General features: G+C 39.3%; 1 long non-coding RNA gene across 1 annotated transcript in view; it reads right to left on the bottom strand.

The window, feature by feature from the left end:
• Positions 1–1,034: 1,034 nt before the first annotated feature.
• Positions 1,035–20,195, bottom strand: part of LOC123799163 (uncharacterized) — a 601,123-nt gene continuing 581,962 nt past the window's right edge. Inside the window, exon 8 of the long non-coding RNA XR_015726632.1 lies at positions 1,035–1,336. This is a non-coding gene — a long non-coding RNA (uncharacterized LOC123799163). The remainder of the gene's footprint in view (positions 1,337–20,195) is intronic.

Genomic DNA, 20,195 nt, shown 5'->3' with positions numbered 1-20,195 from the left:
TAACTGACTCACTCAATACTGCAGCCAGAAAAAGTGCTCTTATTAAAATGTTCCTTAGGTTATGTCAAAAGCCCCTTCATTCTAATAGACTTGTGTTTTTTCTTAAACTGATATATCTAGGTATCACTTCCCAGCCAATATTGTTAATATCATCATATGTTCATGTGAAAGAAAATACGTGAACTATTAATATGTTTCCCAATTTCTGCTAAGTTATACATTTAATCTTTTAGGGGAGTATTGAGGTTTTCTTCTAACAAAAGACTTTTAGAGATGTACCACCCCAAAATTGGAAGACAATCACTAGTCAAAAACTGGCAGTTATTTTTGCTTCCTACTTTTTGCCCTTCATAAAAACTCATCCCTAGGGAGCTGACAAATAAAGATAAATTACCAGTCTAGAGCATTCTAACTAACTAAGGCACTGTAGTCACCTAAATGAATCTCAAAACGTACACTTTGCTATGTTAGCTAAAATTTCTCCTCTTTGTCTTCTACTACCTGACCTAGAATTATATAATACCAAGAAAAGATTGTAAAATCCAGGTTCATTGTCATGCTGACTTTACTTTTGGACTTAATGATATTCCTTGCCTGGAAAAGCGATTGCTCTATGCCTGGGAAAGTCTGCAATGCAAGTCCTGTACCTTCTCTACCTTACAGACAGAAAATTCCTCTTTTCCATATAAAACAAAGCTTACATAAGTCTTCCAATCGATTCTAGACAATGTTATAGGGTATGACCAAATCAGATGTCCCCTAATTTACTTTAAGGACTGATATAATTAAATACAGAAATATATATCTAATTACAACAGGAATAACAAAAGCTAACATTTACTGAGTCTGTTAGAAGTCCCTCAATGAGCTTTATATGCAATATATCATTTAATCTTTATAGTGATCCTACAAGGTGGATATTTTTAAAATATTTTATTTATTTGTTTGTTTATTTAGAGAGAGAGAAAGTGGGGGGGACGGGCGAGGGGGGAGAGAGAATCTTTCTTTTTTCTTATTATGTTATGTTAGTCACCATACAGTACATCATTAGTTTTTGATGTAGTGAGAGAGAATCTTTCAAGCAGACTCACTGCTGAATGTGGAGCCTGATGCGGGGCTCGATCTCATGACCCTGAGATCATGACCTGAGCCAAAACAAAGAATCGGACACTTAACTTACCGCACCACCCAGGCACCCCACAAGGTGGATATTTTACTAGTGTGATGAACACACTAAGAAAAGCCTTTCGAGAGACATTTGCCTAAGTTCATATCCCAACACTGCCACTTACCTGTAACGTCCTTATTTAACCTCTCTAGGCCTCAGCTTCTTAATCTGTAAAATGGAAATTTTAGTAGTTATCAACCTCATAGGGTTTTTCTGAGCAGTAAATTATAAAAAAAGACATAATAGGTTTTAAAGTTAATGCAGAGAACATTACGCTAGAGTTTTCCAAACTTTGGTCATTTTTATACCATGTACAGAATTTGGGCCATATCCAAATGTACCATTTTATTATTAAATAAATTGCTATTGACTTAATATTGCCCCTTTGCAGTGCAATTCTGACACTAACTATCTAAAGTTAGGTCAAATTTCAAAAGTTAAGGGAACAGTCCTCTACAAGACTAGCTCTCCTTCAGACACCAGCCACAAAATCTCACAGGGCTCCCAGACAAATTCAGGGGTCTCCACTGCCTCTTCAAGTTGATAATTTGCTAGAATGATTCACAGAACTCAGCAAAGTTCTATACTTATGATCACAGTTCTACTATAAAGAATACAATCAGGACCAGCTAAATGCAGAGACACATAGGACAAGATCTAGGAGAATCCCAAACACAAAATTTCCATGTTCTCAGGATGTATATCACCAACATTACTGTGTATCACCAACCAGGAAACTCAGCCAGCACTCAGTGTCTCGAGTTGTTTGCTTTTGTTTGTTTTTTTTTTAAAGATTTTATTTATTTATTTGACAGAGAGAGAAAGCACAAGCTAGGGGTGTGGGGGAGAGAGAAGCAGACTCCCCGCTGAGCAGAAAGCTTGATGGAGAGCTCAATCCCAGGACTCCCGGATCATGACCTGAGCCAAAGGCAGACACTTAACGGACAGAACCACCCAGACGCCCCATTGTGTCTCGAGTTTTTATCGAGGTTTTATTACACAGCCATGAGTGACTCACTGGTCACATGACTGCACTCAATCTACAACCTCCCCAGAGGTTTGGTTGATGTCTCTTGGCTTAGAACCCTGTTCTTTGAATCACGTGGTTGGTTTTTGGTTTTTATAGCATGGCTGGCACCTATCCTGAAACTATCTAAGTGTCCACCATAAGCCATTTTGTAGCATAAACTCTGAAAAACCCACAGTGAATAACAAAAACACTTCTATCACTTGGTGATTCCAAGGATTAAGAAGTTACCTCCAGGGAACCAGAAACAAAGGCCAGCCAAGTTCTTTACTATTTTAAATTAACTCACTCTTTGCCTTAAATAAATGTATCATCATTGTAAGCAATAACAATGTAATCACAGGTTTGAAGTACTAGTCATACCTTTTCTAATATAGATTAAAAGAGATAAATCATTTAAAATTTAAAATATTTATCTGCATGTCAGCCTAAATCATCTCATATCACCACTTATACATTTAATTTTAAGTCAAGTTTGTCACATTATTTCCCAAGAAGTCCATATTCTTTTATTTTATGTATTAGACGTGTTCCATATGAGTAAAATCAGACTGTGTGAGCTCCGGGGAAGTGTCAAAATCACATTGTCCCTTCTTTTCATTTTACAGATGAGGAAACTGAGACCCAGCACAGGGAAATGACACATCCAAGTCCACCCAGGTAGGATTCCATCTCAATCTTTTTATCTCCAGTGCAGGGGTCCTTTTACTAGTTTAAGCAGGCTCCTTCCCCAGTTTGGAATCTCTCTAAGGGAGAAAGGTAAGGGCTAGCCTGGCATCCTTTTACTAAATGCTGATGGCATCATAAGAAGGGTGCAATGTGCAAAGTGCTGAGGATGGTGAGTTGGGCTGACCAGCTCTCCAATCCATGAACCAAGTCAAGTCAGGCTTTGTAGCAGTCTCTATGGTTATCAACCACAGTTTTACTGCCATTCAGGGCCTGATTGCTGTTTTTTCCCTGGTATCTAGTGGACATTTTCTGTTATAGCCTCACTCCAGCCTGCAGGCTTGGGGAAACCCACCTGCAATATCTCCTATTCATCCATTTCAACATGAACCTTAAAAAATAATAAACACAGTGTGGGTGGGTCAATGTGAACATGAAGCTGAAGAAAAGCTGACATAAAGAACTTGTCTTTAAAAAACGAAAGGACCAGCATCTTGAAACTTTCTTCAAGCTTGCTAAACAACTCCACTCTGCACAATAATGTTATTTGTCATTTGCCTAATGGGAATGATAAAGTGAGGGCAGAGACAGGCATGTATTTGTAAAATTCAACATTGATTCCCTCCCCCCGTATATATGCACCCAGACACAGTTGTGGCGAATGATCTTTTAAAAATTTAAAAATACATTAAAGAGATGAATGAGCCTCTGATAAATGTGTATGTGAAGAGTTCTTTACTTGACACAGCTTTCAGCCACAAAAACTAAATGCATTCCCGGAATATACTGCAAGTAATCTCTTGACAGCTACTATTTTGGACACTGATATTTTATACCCATGTTTAAAGTGAACTCTGATATGTTTTGACTCATTGTTCTTTCTCTTTTTTGTTCACGCAGTACCTAAATCCTGCAATGTTCCTTTGCAAAATCTGTCCTTGCCTCTCCTCTTGTCATCCCACAGTCCACGCTTTCTTTATTTTGTTTTGGGATAACAGAAGAAAATTCTGAGCTGGTCTTTCTGGATCCAGGGCCTCCTTACCACACACTTCTCTGTGCAGTGACATTCTTCATCAGTCCTTGAGGTCACTAGGTCATTGCCCTTGCTGGAAAGGCAGTGTAAGTGGTGCTAGGACTCAGGCTCTGGAACTGATTTCAAATCCTGACTCTTACCCTCATTAGCTCTGGAATTTTGGGTACACGAATTTATCCTTCTGAGCTACAATTTTACATATCTGCAAAAGGAGGATGAATTGCATACCTCATAAGGTTATTATGAGAATTAAATGAAACAATCCATGGGAAGTATTTAGCACCATGTCTTGGCATGTTGTAAATGTCCAATAAGTGGTAACTACAAAACGCTGTAATAGCTATTGAACCAAGCTAAGACTTTTTTAACCGTCTTGCAAAACTTTCCAGAAATGAAGTCATCTCCCATGTCTCCATGTTTTTGCTATTTCTTTCTTAAGCAATGTAACCATTGAATGAATCAGTCCAATCCTAAAAAGGCTGAAACTCTGAGCAATCTGTCCCCAAGATTACTATGCTCCCGGTAACAAGGCCATGCAAGGCACCCCGATATACCATTTTATTAATTTCCATTAAGTTCCAGGCTGACAAACTTAATTACACCAGGGTGAAAGGGTAACCACGTGTCACCCCAGATGAAGCTTCCTGCTGATCATGTTGGTAAACCGCGTGAATCCGCTGCCAGGCCTTCTAAAGGGTGAACCCCAAGATCATCAGAGGTCAGAATCTTTGGCTGGCCAGTGAGACTTAAACTTTTACACTGCCCTGCTTTCATATGTGCTGAGCCTGTCTCCCCAACTGAACTATGAGTTGCTTGAAGATAGAGAAAACCTCCTATATATCTTTTGTCATTCCCAGGGATAAAATTCACTTTACAAATGACACAAAGGAGTTGTTTTGGTTTGGTTTTCAGTCTGAAGTACAGAGCTCAGTCAAAGATATAGACCAAACAGTGTTTCCTACTTAACCTCTCCTACTCTTTCATCTGAAAATTTAAGCAAAAGGACAGGTTTATTCCTGATGAGGAGGAAACTTTCAGTTTCAAGTAATAAGAACCCAATTCAAATTTAGCAAAAAAACAGGGATTTACTGGCTCACTAAAAATTTGATGATTGTGCTAAATTCAACCAAGTGTAGCTCTAATGATATCAAGAACTCGTCTCTTTCTATCCTTTGTCTCTGATGTTCTTAGTATTGGTTTCATCCTAGGCAGCTCTACCTTCCTGGTATCCTGATGATCTCCAGCAGTTCTAATCCTACCTTCTATCATCCCAACAGCTAGTAAAGTAAGAATTTCTCTTTCCCAGAACTAATGCCCACTGGTTTGACTAGCTTGTCTTGAGTCCCAAGCCCTCAGCAAAACTATTCATTGTATTTGGGAGAGGCCAGAGTCCTTGACTGATAGTCTCCTCCTAATTGGATGCAAATGAGCAAAGGATAGTTCCCTAAGGAAAAACTAGGGCTGTTTCCAATAAAGGAGAAATCTACTCGCTAGACAAAGACAGAAGATATTTATTAGGCTATCCAAGGCTCTTTAAACCCTGTAGCTACCTTTGGAGCCTTTTAACAGCTTAAAGACTGGGCCAATTCCACTGACAAATCCTTAGGGTACAATTCCCTCTGCAGTTAGAGTCTGGTTTACACAACATACCCCACGGGTAAGTTGCTCCTGCCTAAGTTATACATCTTCCCTGTTTGTCTTTGTAGCATTCCTGTTGGGGTTCTCAGATCCTTGAGGAGGTGATCTGTTAAAGCTGGATTTCATAGGACACTGGCTCTGGCTGGTCCAAGAGCAAATGGAAGAGGATAATAAATACTTAATTTGAGTTTGAGATCTGTGATCAAGTCAAATGTTCCCTCTCTTGACATCACAAGTCTCCTTTTGATTCCTTCTGTATGTTTCAGCCAGTCCATCATCAATTAGTATTTATTAATTGCCTATATGAGCCAGGCATCAGACTAGGCACAGGTGCCACAGAGTTTGAATTCGAAGTCCCTTTTCAGGGCAATTCAGGGTCCAGTGAGGAGTTGATGTGATAGTGTGTAATAAGCACTGCAATGATGGTGTTATAAGGTACTGATTACAAAGAAGAAATAGACATGAGGTCAGCAAAGTCTTCCTAAGAAGATGAGATCTGGAGTGCTGGAGATGAAGACTGAGTTTGCTGGGAGAAACAGAGAAGTGGTGCTCCAGGGTGATGGTAAAGTGAAGGCATGGAGGTAGAAAACAGGAGGTTTTAAAGATCTGCAAGTGGAGTGGTAGGGGAAGGCTAGGGTTTTGGAGGTGATGATGGGAAAATAGATGAAGTCAGAGAGGTGGATGGATGGAGTAGAAGTATAGAGGCACCATGTATAATCCTCTTCAAGGAAAGTCTTGCTTTTTGGCTGCAGGGAGTGCAGTCTGCAGCTAGACTCCAGCTGTCAACATTTCAGGGTGGGATCAGCTGTAGAGAGTTGTTTGTCCAAGGTTTTGTTCCTGGGGCAGCCTGTAGGGTATAAAGGCCTGGTGATTTTGGCCCAACAGGGGACACTCTGATAGACAGAACTCCTCCAGAGCCCCCAAAAGTTAGGTTAACCAAGGCCATGTCAGGCCTGCATCACAGTTTGACTTCTTTTCTTCAACACTGCTTCCCCTTCTTCTTTCCACTGGCAGTGCTCTCCAGTATCTGGAATCCCAAACCCCATCTCCCTTCTGCTTCTGGAGAGCTCAACCTAGAGACCAGCATGGATCAAACTGCAAAAAGTTTTACATATGAAGCTGAGCCCGTTACCTGTGCTCAAGCATTTCATAAGGAGAACCAATGCATAAACTGTGCTCTATAAACTCTCAGTATCTCCTGAGGTCTGAAATAAAATTCATGTCTTGTTACAAAACTGGGAAAACAAAGAATAAAAACGACTCTATTATATACATTCGACAAGCATTATTGAGTGTCTCTTCAGGGTAAGAAACTGTCTGAGGCATCAGAGACACAAAAAGTAAAACATGGCACATAGAAGACTTCTTGCAGATAGCCCCTGAGAAAGTTCCAGGCTGATTAGAGAGGACACATGAACAAAACAGACAATATGTAAGTGAAGATCTAAAACACGCTCTTATTGTAAGATGTGCTTTGTATTAGTTTTCTAGGGCTGCTGTAACAAAGTACAAACTGGATGGCTTTAAGCAACAGAAATGTATTCTCTCACAATTCTGGAGACTGGAAGTCCAAAATCAACGTTCAGCAGGGCCATGTTCCTTCTAGAGGCTTTAGGGAAGCACATGTCCTTGACTTTTCCCAACCCCAGGTATTGTTGGCAATCCTTGGCATTTGGGGCTTTGCCTCTATCATCACATGGTGTTCTCCCCATGTGTCTGTGTCTCTGTTTTCTCTTCTTATAAGGACACTGGTCATATTAGAATGGGCCCATCCTAAAGTAATATGACCTCATGTTCACTTGATGACCTCTGCTAATACTGTATTTCCAAATAAGGTCAATTCTGAGGTTCTGGGGGTTAGGACTTCAACACAGCTTTTGGGTGGACACAATTAAACTCACAACAGGCTTCAATAAGAATGTCACTGGTCTAGACAGGCAATCATCACAATGGTTAGAAGCACCAGTTTTAGAGTCAGATAGTCTAGTATTGAAATTGTGGCTTTCCGCTTACTATGTGACACTGAACAAGTTACTTTCCCCTCTAAGTTGAAGTGACCTCATGTGTAGAACAAGAACAATAGTAGTACGTGCTCGCTGAGATGCCTCTCTCCTTTTCTTCCAGGCACGCTCCCCACTGATGTTATACATGGTCATTTGACTTTCCGTGGCTGATTTTGGCAGAAGTGATCTACACCATTCCAGTGTCAGAGTACTGAAAGAGTTAGCACTCCATTCTCTTGGCTTTCACCCCTACCATGGCTAGCCCTAAAGGCTTGTGTTGAGATGACAGCATCATCCTCCATCAGCCTACCTTTCTGGATGATAGTGATAAGCAAATACTCCTGTTTATCTGCTGGAAAAAATGTAGTGTGGAAATGTACTGTGAACAAGGAAGATCTTTGTTCCATTTAGCCATTTTTATATTATTTGCTATGCTAGCATAACCTACCCTGTCCTGACCTACCCTATCCTGATAGTGTTTTCCTCACAGGACTGTTATGAGACTTAAATAAGATAAGTGTATAAAATATTCAGCATGATGCCTGACACATAAGAAGACTCAATAGTACTGTTTTTATTCTGCCTATGGGAGCAGATATATTGCAGCATTTACATAGCAAAAATTTTGCGAGGTCCATTATCCTTCTATGGTATTGGAAAAAAAAACTCATATTCAACAGTTATTATATCCCATCTACATTGGTAACATTTATTGAATTCTTACTATGTGCCAAGTACTGTTCTAATGGCTTTATATACATTAACTCATTTAATCCTACAACTACCACAGCAGATAGGTACTAGGATTATCCTTTTTCACAGGTAAGGAAATTAAAGCACAGCAAGGTTGAATAACTTGCCCAAAGTCATAAAGCCAGGAGATGGCAGATCAGTAGTTGTACTCACGCAATCCAGCCCCAGCCCGAGCACTGCCCTAGACTCACATTCTTGCGCAAACAAGTAAAAACAACAGGGCATGTTTGAGAACTTTCCAGGACTATCTTGGAAGGGAAAGCAGAAGTAGAGGAAGAAGCATCTTGCTTTCAAGATGCCCCAGGGTCAAATTACCCATTATCCCAGGAGAGTAACAAAATGCTTTTAGGTCTCATCTGCTAAACTCAGGCGAGCTGGATACAAAACGTTTGCAACCTAGGGACATCGTTTTGCAGTGCCATCATGAAGAGACCAACATAGTTGGTTTTAGCTACACATTTACAAACAAGTAGGGCACACCGCCTTGAGGCTGAGCACACACACAGGAGTGACAGATGCTGCCCACGAAGGCTACAGGCCCTTGTTCTCCAAGGCTGCAGGAGAGAAGGAGTTATGTAGGATTCCTCTGGAACTTAGAAATGATAGATTTATAACAGCCCCCTCAAACTGATTCCATCTGAGTCTGTATGGGTTTGGCCCTTGTCCCTGCCTTCCATGAAAAGCCCTAGAATGGCAAATAATGAAAGCACAAAGCCTTTTCCAGAGCCAAGTTCTATTTGCTGAAATTACCCCAGGATCTTGGAGTCAGAAGACCAGATGCATATTTTACGTGCTATGGTTTCCAGGGAGAAACATTTAGAATGGCCCATCTGTATTAGTTTCCTAGGGCTGCTATAGCAAAGTGCTACAGACTAGGTGATTTAAACAGAAATTTATTTTCTCACAATTCTGGAAGCCAGAAGTCCAAAATCAAGGTGTCAGCAGATTTGGTTTCTTCCAAGGCCTCTCTTCACAGCTAGCAGATGGTGACCTTCTCACTGTGTCTTCACATGGTTTTTCCTCTATACCTGTGGGTGTCCTAATCTCTCACGAGGATACCTACCGTAATGACTTCATTTTAATTTGCTTATCTTTTTAAATATCTTACTGCATTCTGAAGTACTAGGGGTTAGGACTTCAACATATGAATTTGGGGGAAACAATTCAGCTCATAATATCATTCAATACAAGAACTATAGATCTTTAACAAAAATAAATAGTTCCACAACCTCTTAAGTAAGGCAAATGGTTCTGGATTATTCTGGATGGAGGACTGTTCCTCAAATTTAGCAGATACTTTTAAAACTTGCTTTCCTCAACCAGCTATTCTTTCTTATTTATTGTGAGAAAAGAGCAAATTAGTGGAAAAGCTAATGCCCTTTGTGAAAGTCCCTTTGTGGTCAGCACCAAAGAAAGGTAGCTACCAGCTGGTCATAATGAACATATGTGTTTATATATGAACAATCTTATATTCAAAAACACCTTATATTTCTGCATAGCACTTCACAGTTTCAATTACTTTTATATAAATTATCTCTATCTTCACATCATGTTACAGGTTAGGATATGAAGATTCCCCCAGAAAGATGAGGAAACTTATTTCCCATCACACAGCTACATGGAAACAGGGTGGGTGGGGGTAAGAACATTAGTCTCTGGAATCCTAGTAGAACTCAATAATCCAATAAGCACTAGTATTTGTTTTCTGGAAATTTTTTTGTTATTAAATTCCAGTGCAGTTAAAGACTTACAGCTACAATGGCAGATGCCTCCAAATAAGAGGAACTGTTCTTTCGTATGTAACATTTTTTTTTCCAGAAAGAGTTATTTGGTCATTCTAGGCTAGGATCTCTCAACTTCAGCATTATTGACACTCTGGACCAAATAATCCATTGTTGCTGAGACTGTCCTGTGCATTTTAGAATGTTAGGAGAATCTTTTGCCTCTAAGCACTAGATGCCTGCAGTATACACCCACTCTCACACCAGCTGTGACAACCCAAAATGTCTCCTGATATTGACAAATGACCCTTAGGGCCCCAAATCACCAATCGTTGAGAACCATTATTCTAGTTCAAAAGAGAAATTGTCCCTGCAATTGTTTAAAAAGTATACATGATTAGGGTTCCCGGGTGGCTCAGTCAGTTGAGCACGTGACTCTTGAGCCCAGCTCAGATCTTGATCTCAGGGTCATGAGTTCAAGCCCCGTGGAGCCTACTTAAAAAAATATATAACAATAAGTATACATGATTCACATGTACTCTTATAAACCGACCTAAACATTGTATTTCTATCTCAATTTAGGTTCAGTATTCTATTCACTCTTCTCTGAAAAAATATGAAGAATAATGTTTAATATGGCCTTAACTTCTATCTTCCACACATATCCATTATTAAGTGTGGTGTATCTTTCAACTCAGTAATTCATTCACATATAGGCTTGTGGATCCTGTTTTGTTCTCACCTACATTACATTTTGTTCCTTTCCCCCATTTTATGAGATAGACTTTAAAAATGTATAATTGATGATTATAAGGTAGTTGCTCATTTGTGTGTGTGTGTGTGTGTGTGTGTGTGTGTATATCTCATGGTTTCATTAGTCCTTATCATTAACCATTAGGGGGTTTTCCAATTTTTGTTAAAAATAAGTAATAATATGGGGCACATGGGTGGCTCAGTTGGCTAAGTGTCCAACTCTTGATTTCAGCTCAGGGCATGATCTCAGGGTCCTGAGATCCAGCCCCACGTCAGGCTCTCTGCTCAGCAGGGGAGTCTGCTTGAGATTCTCTCTCTCCCTCTTTCCCTGTCCCTCCCCCTGCTCATGTACACTCTCTCTCTAATAAATTAATAAATCATTTAAAAAATAACTAATAATGCAATATACATACCTATAGATTATTGTTTACATGCATCTCTAGTGCATTTCTGAAAGTCAAATGATGGGGTCAAAGGTCATGAATAATTTTTAGACCTTTGTTTGTACCTGGATTCCCTCAGTACTAATATACCAACTCATACTCCTTCTTGTCTAAGAGTAAAGAGTATAATAGCTTACTTTGTTCCTCCACCTATATTTCCCATGACTATTTCTGTGAGCATACTTGAATGTGCTAACAGTAAAAATTACCATTTTAAAATTTCTGCCAAATAATTCCCCCCTTAATAAATGAAAAATAGTATATTTTGATGTATTAGTTGGATTTTTTATTATTAGAAGTTTGAGCCCTTAACACCTTTGTTTTCCGTTTGTGTTCCTATTTCTTATTTGCATTCTGTCCAATCTTGAAACATTAACGTGATATTTTGATTTGATGTGCCTTCTAATAGATTTTTATATCTAGGGAGGCAAGTTTCCCCTTCATTACTCTTCTTATACAAAATTTTCTTGCTTTATTTCTAGACTTATCTCTCTCAGTTCCTCTCTTCCATTTTTGTCTTCTCTTGTGGTTTGATAGCTTTCTTTAGTGTTATGTTTAGACTCCTTTCTCATTTTCCTTTGTGTATTTACTATAAGTTGCTGCTTTGTGGTTATCATGATGTACACATATATCATATTATTTATATAACAGTCTATTTTAAGTTGATAGCAACTCAGATTTGAACACATTCCAAAACTCTACTTTTTTACTCTCTCCACACATTTTATGTTTTTGATGCTACTTTTTACTTCTTTTTATTTTATGTATCCCTTAACTAATTATTGTAGTTTTTAGTTAATTTTACTACTTTTGTCTTTTAGCCTTAATAGCTTGATAAGTGATTATTCCACTACTTTTACTATATATTATCTTTTCCCAGGGACATTTTTACCTTCATATGTTTTCTTGTTATTAACATCATTTCTTTTCAGCTAAAAGTCCCTTTAATGTTTCTTGTAAGACTGGTTTAATAGTGATAAACATTTAACTTTTGCTTGTTTGGGAAACTTTTAACGCTCCATCAAATCTGAATGATAACCTTGCCAGATAGAGTATTCTTGGTTGGAAGTTTTTTCTTTTTCCCCTCTCAGCACTTTGAATATGTTTTGTTACTCCCTTCTAGTTTGCAAAGTTTCTGCTGAGAAATCTGCCTACAGGCATATGAGGTTTCTCTTGCATATAACAATTTGTCTTCCTCTTGCTGTTTTTAAGATTCTCTCTTTATCTTTAGCTTTTGATGTTTTAATTATAATGTGTCTTGGTATAGCTCTCTTTGGGTTCCTCTTATTTGGAACTCTCTAGGCTTCTTGGATCTGGATGTCTGTTTTCTTACCTGGATTACAAAGGGTTTTAGCCATTATTTCTTCAAATAAGTTTTCAACCCTTCTCTCTCTCTCTCTCTCTCTCTCTCGTCCTTCTGGGACCTCTCTAATGCAAATGTTATTCTGCTTGATGTTGTCCCAGAGCTCCCTTAAGCTATCTTCATTTTTTAAAATTCCTTTTTTTTTTTTCTTTCTGCTGCTCTGAGTGAATTCTACTGCTTTATCCTCCAGCTCACTGATCTGTTCTGCTTTATCCAGTCTGCTGTGGAATCCCTGTAGTGTATTTTTCAATTCAGTTTTGTTATTCTTCAGCTCTGCGACTTCTGTTTGGTATTTTATTATGTCTCCTATCTGTTCATTGAAGTTCTTACTGTGTTCATTTATTCTTTTCATGAGTTTGGTGACCATCTTTATGACTATTACTTTTATTACGTTATCAGGTAGATTACTTATCTCCATACCATTAAGGCATTTTCCTGAAGTTTTGCTTTGTTGTTTCATTTGGAATATATTTCTATGTTTTTGTTTTTTTAAGATTTTATTTATTTGACAGAGAGAGACAGCGAGAGAGGGAACACAAGCAAGGGGAGTGGGAGAGGGAGAAGCAGGCTTCCCACTGAGCAGGGAGCCGATGTAGGGCTCAATCCCAGGACCCTAGGATCATGACTTGAGTCAAAGGCAGACATTTAATGGTTGAGCCATCCAGGTGCCCCTCTCTGTTTTTTCATCTTGCTTGGCTCTCTGTTTCTTTCTTTCTTTCTTTTTTTATAATAATAATTTTTATTATATTATGTTAGTCACCATACAGTACATCCCTAGTTTTTTATGTAAAGTTCCATGATTCATTACTTGCGTATAATACCCAGTGCACCATGCAATACGTGCCCTCCTTAATACCCATCACCAGCCTATCCCATTCACTCATCCCCCTCCCCTCTGAAGCCCTCAGTTTGTTTCCCAGAGTCCATAGTCTCTCATGGTCCATTCCCCCTTCTGTTTACCCCCCCTTTCTTCTTCCCTTTCTTCTCCTACCGATCTTCCTACTTCTTATGTTCCATAAATGAGTGAAACTGTATGATAATTGCCTTTCTCTGCTTGACTTATTTTGCTCACCATTATCTCCTGTGTTTTTTTCTATGTATTAAGTGAAAGCTACCTCTCTCGGTCTTAATAGAGTGGCCTTGTGTAGGTGTTGATCATTCTCATTCAACATTGCCCTAGCTCTTGTCTCTTGAACCTTTGTGATTGTCTAAAATCACATGATTTATCCTTAATATGACCCCATTATTGGAGGCAAAACCTGTTAGTAGTACAAGAGGAAGAATCTCATTTAGCACCTACTTTCAGGCTGACTGGAAGCCAGACCCTCAGGCAGCAGCTTTTAAAGTGTGCAAATACACAGACATTTCTCCAAAGAAGACATAGAGATGCCCAACAGACACTTGAAAAGATGCTCAACATCACTCATCATTGGGGAAATGCAAATCAAAACTACAATGAGATATCATCTCACACATGTCAGAATGGCTAAAATCAAAAACATAAGAAACAGCGATGTTGACAGGATGTAGACAAAAAGGAACCCTAGTGCATTGTTAGTGGTAGTGCAAACTGGTGTAGCCACCCTGGAAAAGAGTGTAGACATTCCTCAAAAAATTAAAAATAGAACTACCCTATGATCCAGTAATTACACTCCTGGGTATTTACACCAAAAAGCAAAAATGCTAATTCAAAGGGATACATGCAACCCTATGTTTATAGCAATATTATTTATTTATTTATTTATTTATTTATTTATTTATTTATCTTTTTTTTTAAGATTTTATTTATTTATTTGACAGAGATAGAGACAGCCAGTGAGAGAGGGAACACAAGCAGGGGGAGTGGGAGAGGAAGAAGCAGGCTCATAGCGGAGGAGCCTGATGTGGGGCTCGATCCCAGAACGCCGGGATCACGCCCTGAGCCGAAGGCAGACGCTTAACCGCTGTGCCACCCAGGCGCCCCTATAGCAATATTATTTAAAATAGCCAAATTATGGAAGCAGGCCAAGTGTCCACAGATAGATGAATGGATAAAGAAGATGTATGTGTATACACACACACACACACAGTGGAATACACGTATACACACACATGTGTGTGTGTATATATATGTGTGTATATACACACACACAAACAATGGGATATTATTCAGCCATAAAAAAGAATGAAATCTTGCCATTTGCAACGTGGATAGAGCTAGAGAGTATAATGCTAAGTGATATAAGTCAGTCAGAGAGGCAAATACCACGTGCTCTCACTCATATATGGAATTTAAGAAACAAAACAAATGAGCAAAGGAGAAAGAAAGAAGAGAGAGAGAGAGAGAGAGAGAGAAACCAAGAAAGAGACTGTTAACTACAGAGAACAAACCGATGGTTATCGGAGGGGAGGTGGATGGGGTGGATGAGTGAAATAGGTGATAGGGATTAAAGGGTACACTTATCATAATGAAAAAATAACAAAATAATAAAATAACAAAGTATGCAAATATATACAGTCCTGCAGAACCACAATTATAACCCCCGCTGGCTGCCAGACCAGGAGATCTGGAAGTATGCCCTTGGGTGACAGGTGGAAAAACTGGCGCTCCAGATGAGTGTATAAATTACTTTGTGGGAAGTCTTGTTGAGCTGTAGCAAGGCCAAAGGGGTGTGCAAGGTTGGTGTCTCCCTGCTTACATTCCCTGGGGGCACTTCCCTACCCTCCAGATGTGTGGGAAACCTGAAGCCTGTCCCGTAAGCTGAAGTTCCAGGCTAAGTAAATAAGCCTTTTTCACAGGAAGACTGAGGTATGTGTCAGCCTGCTGTCTGCGTAGTGCCCCAGGGCTGGTAGCCTGCCAAGAAGTGTCTTTCCAATTGTTATAGTCCCTTGGAGCTCTGAAATGCCAGCCTTCTTGGCCACCACAACCAGGCAATCAAGGGGCATCCCTTGTGTGGGTTGCATGTGCCCATTGGCTTTAGAAAGGCAGCTGGAGAGTGTTGGAGACAAAGCACACTTGTTGGCTTCAGAAAGGCAGCAGGAAAATGTCTTGACTGTGCCTGCCCAAAATCTTCAGCAACACAACAGGAAGAGTTCCTTATCTGTGTGAATGCTGGCTTTAGGCCAGTAGTGGGAGAAGGCTGCCATTGCTAGCACTCACCAGCCCTAGCCAGGGGGCAAGGGAGTATCAGAAGTGCCCATGCTTGCAGACTTTAGCGAGAGAGCAGGAGAACTCCATGACCATTTGCACTTGCCCATCCCATTAAGGGAGCAGGGAAGCACTGCAACCACCTGTACTCTCAGGTCTTAGCAAGTGCCAGAACCATTCACTCCTGACAGAAACAGCAAGGTGGTGAGAAGGTACCACATTACACTTACCCACTGTGCCGGCAGGCTATGTGGAGAGTGCAACAATGACTTCCACCAGCACCTCCATTTCTAGGGAGTGTCTCAATTAACCCCTAACACATTGGTCAATGGCCCCAGATCAGCCAAAAGTCTCCCTTACATATAGTTTAGGTACTTTTCAAACTGTTATTTTTTTTTTTTCACTTGGCTTGAGGGTGAGCAAGACTGCTCATGAGCCAGCCAAGAGGGGAATCTCAGATTCCTACAACACTTTGGGACCCCCCCAGACTTCAGCCCCATTGGTTTTCCAAGCCCGATGTCCTATACAGATTCCAGGGGTTGGGGTGCTCAATGTGGAGCACCAACCCTTTACTCTTCTGGGAGAAGCACTTGGCTGGTAAGATCTCTCCCTACTGTGTGTACTGTGTGTCACAGGACCAGGGGTGGGTTTTTTGCAAGGCTGTGCCTCTGTCTCTCCTACCTTCTTGACGTGGTCCTTTTAGCCCTTACTAAAGAAAACAGTTCCTCTAGTTTTCAGATCAAGTTCAGAGGGAAATGATCCTTATGTAGCTGTAGATTTGTGTGTCCGTGGGAGGAGGTGAGTTCTAGATCTTGCTATCGCACCATCTTGGAGCCCCTCTTCTAACATGTGTATTTCTTTATGAAACATTAAAATATTTATAATAGTCACTTACTTGTCCATGTGTTAAAAAGCTCAATATTTGAGCCTTTGGTTAAGTTTTTTGTTTTTTCTCCAGGAGTAATATGTTACTTTCTAAGTTGATTCCTGGGTCTTTAGTATTTGTCACGTTATTTTGAATATCATCTCTTATGTTAACAAATTGTCTAACATATTATTACTGCTACAAAGACAACATAATTTTTAAGATATTTATTCTACACCTTATTTTATTTTGGAATTTGGTTCATATCCTCAATAGTTTTTCAGTTAAGTTTCTTTCTATTGATTCAAAATAATTTCCTAGCTGTTATTTAATATTTCTGTAAGTTAAAACCTGTGTTATGATGGAAACCATACATTTTTTTTTAATGAAGGCTAATTTTTCCATATGCCCAAAGAGTGCAGTTGCCAGTCCAAAAAAATGCTTAACAATCCATATATCAGTGTGGGAAGTACAAAAAAAAGATCATTCTAATATCTCTTTTCTCCTTAAAGTCTATTTTCTTGTTTTTTGCAATTCTTTACTCCGAATTCTCTAAATCTATATTTTTTCCAAGACATTTCTTCTCATTTCTGACACTAACTTAGTGTTAATTATTATTATTCAAGGACTATCAGATACTCAGTAAAGAATTGCTTATTCTGTTTACCTTTGAGCTATATCAGAAGAAAAAAAATTTCTCAAAGAGAAGTGGTAAGTTAGAAGAACCCAGTCGAGGGACAAGTCAGAATGGTATACAAAAGGACTATTACTAAAGCTGGAATGAAAAAACCTGGTTTTGAGAATTTGACTCCATTGTTTACTATCTGGATGACTGAGGATAATTTACTTAATTTCTCTCAGCCACATTGTCATCTAAAAAGTAGAACTAAATAATAACTGAATAAAGGAGGAAATAAAGAATAAATAACAACAATAATCATAGCAACAATAAACTCACCTTCAAATCCCTAATACCCAGCATACAGTCAGTGCTCAAACAATGCCTGTTGAATGGCTGATTTGTCACCATTCTAATTGGTCTACAGATAGTAGGTCTTGAAGAAGTATTTAATGTTGTGAGCCTCAGTGGAGATAATCTAAAAACATCTTGTGAACCATAAAGTACTATACATATGCAAGGGGTTTTTACAAGCCCAAAGGAGCATGATAGTTTTCACTCTTAGAAGATACAAAATTTCAAAACACTGTCTGCCTTCCGTCTGCTACAATAAGATGGCAGCAACAGCAATTTCAGCATTGGGTTATAAGACCAAAGTTTAAGAACTAGGCCTCATGCCCAAAAGCCCCCATGCAGATATGGGCGCATCTTACTGACTCAGCAAAGCGGCACTGAGAAGCACTAAGTGAGAAGACAGAGCTGTTCAGAATTGCACCATGACCCAGAGGCAGCCCTCCAGGCAAGCTGTAGACTCCCCCTGCTTCCTCTGGGCCCTGGGAAAGGCAGTGTCAGAAGACACTGGGGAAACATATGGAAGGAGAACAGCATGCTGACAGCTGAAGCACTGTTTTATAATAACACATAAAAGTAACAGCTATGCTAGTTAAAATGGGATTACTTTAAACACACACACACACACATATACACACACACACACACACACACACACACACACACACACACACACGTCTTGAAAACTGGATAGAGAAGCTGTGTCAAGAGGCAGATCAAATCAGATGAAGAGATGGGAATTTGCAAGCTCTTGTCTGTAACACTGATGAACAACACTGGAAGTTGGGAGAGGACCAAGATTCACCCCTTCTCCGTACCAGAGTTCTAACCAATGGATGCAAGAAACCGACACAATGCATTAGCTTTACTGATGGCCCGACAAGCACCCAATGATCTTCAAATGAGGGGGTGGTTTGGTAAATGGTTTTGGAGTATGTAGCTTTGAGTTCAGTGAGTAACTCCTATTTCCTTCAGAAACCTGGATCTTGGGGTCAACCCATGTGAGGATAGCTGGGTCTGCGGAAGAGATGTGCTCTCTCACTCAGATGAATAGAAGAGAATAGCTTGCCCCAAACATCAGCAGCAGCAGAATGCAGCACAAAACAAAGCAATGAGGGTCTGGTGCAGCTTTTTTAATTTAGTCATCCTGTCCCCTAGGAAATGTGGCTCAGTGAATGTCCCCAGTTTTGATCAATCAGATTATTTATTCCTCCTAACATGGTGAGGAATAATAATAATAATAATAATAATAATAATAATAATAATAATAAGGAATAGTAAGGAATAATAATAAGAAGAACTTCCTTCCTAGGTGGATATTAATTAAGGGAGGTACTAATATTTTCCTTTTAAAATTATTATTTGGATCATTATTTGCTTTATATCTAAATGATATACCAAAGAAATTCCATGTAAATAATATGTGAAATTCAGGAGATTGCAGTGGCTTTAATAAGTATTCTATATTCTAGGTAATAATACAACCAATTGGCTATTGCTCATATATTGACACAATTGTAAATAGCTAGGTTCAGAATCTAAGATACATAATCATTTGCCAAGGAATAAATTATCAGTATGGCACAAGAAGTTACTGATTAGAGAAAGATCATGTTAGTGTAACCACCCAGGCCTGCTTATATGCTTAACTGTAACACCTTCCTCATTTAGACATCACTGATTTGCATTTATTGTAATTCTAATTGAACCAAGACAGGGTTTTATAAGCCAGAAGGCTTGGAGACAATCTTCCCCATGTTTACAAAGTTCAAAGAGTTAGAACTACCATCAGGCACTTGAGAGTTCTACACATGATAAGGCCAGACTTACACATCAAGATGAACTTGTGATTTTTTAATGAAATCTCCTTATATTATAAGTGAGAACAATGAGGCTCTGGGAGGTGAAGAGACTCCCAAAGCCACAAAGCAGCAGAACCAAAACAAGATCTTCCAGTCACAAATGAGAACTTTTTCTACACAATGCCCTCACCCTGCTTTATTAATAACAAGATGCTCCTACTTATTAAGTAAATTCTTACATTTTATTTGGCCACACTCTATTAACCCATATTTAGCTACAGACTTCTGCTATGAAGCTACATTTCTTGTTAACTACTCCACAGTTCAGACTTTCAGTGAAGCCGCGTGGTCTTCTCATTGGAACATCAGCATTGTTTGCAGTTACTATTTTGTTTTACCATTTTTGATGATGATGATGATGATGATGATGACGATGATTCACTACAGCACCATGCTTAAGGAATGGAAAATTAAAGATAATACTACTTATTTGTAAAATACAAAATAGCTCTGGAGAAAATGCTCATTATTTGCGTAGATTTTCCTATGTAAATCTCAGAAGGGACACATGGATTTTCTTTGTGATTGATATGATTAATGATCTACATAGTCCCCCACACCACAGGATATAGAGCGGCAAGAAGAGGACACAGAATTGCATGTTGGGCAGATATGCTCTTTTGGTGCTCTGAGACCAATTTCAATGTGTGGGTGTTGGGGTGGGGGCCCCCACAAATACAACCAAGCAATTCTTAGATACCAGCAGAGTGTCCAAGAATTCAACTCAGCTCAACTCAATTCTGACACTATCTACCCAGAAGTAGCATCAGATTCTACAGGTTAAGGGGTCAGTCCTACAAGAT

The sequence above is a fragment of the Ursus americanus genome, chromosome 14, assembly GCF_024610735.1.
Source record: "Ursus americanus isolate L20-20 chromosome 14, mUrsAme1.1.p, whole genome shotgun sequence".
In the NCBI taxonomy this organism is placed as follows: Eukaryota; Metazoa; Chordata; class Mammalia; order Carnivora; family Ursidae; genus Ursus; species Ursus americanus.
Note: the sequence above shows the minus strand (reverse complement) of the source record. Positions and strands in the feature narration are given on the sequence as shown.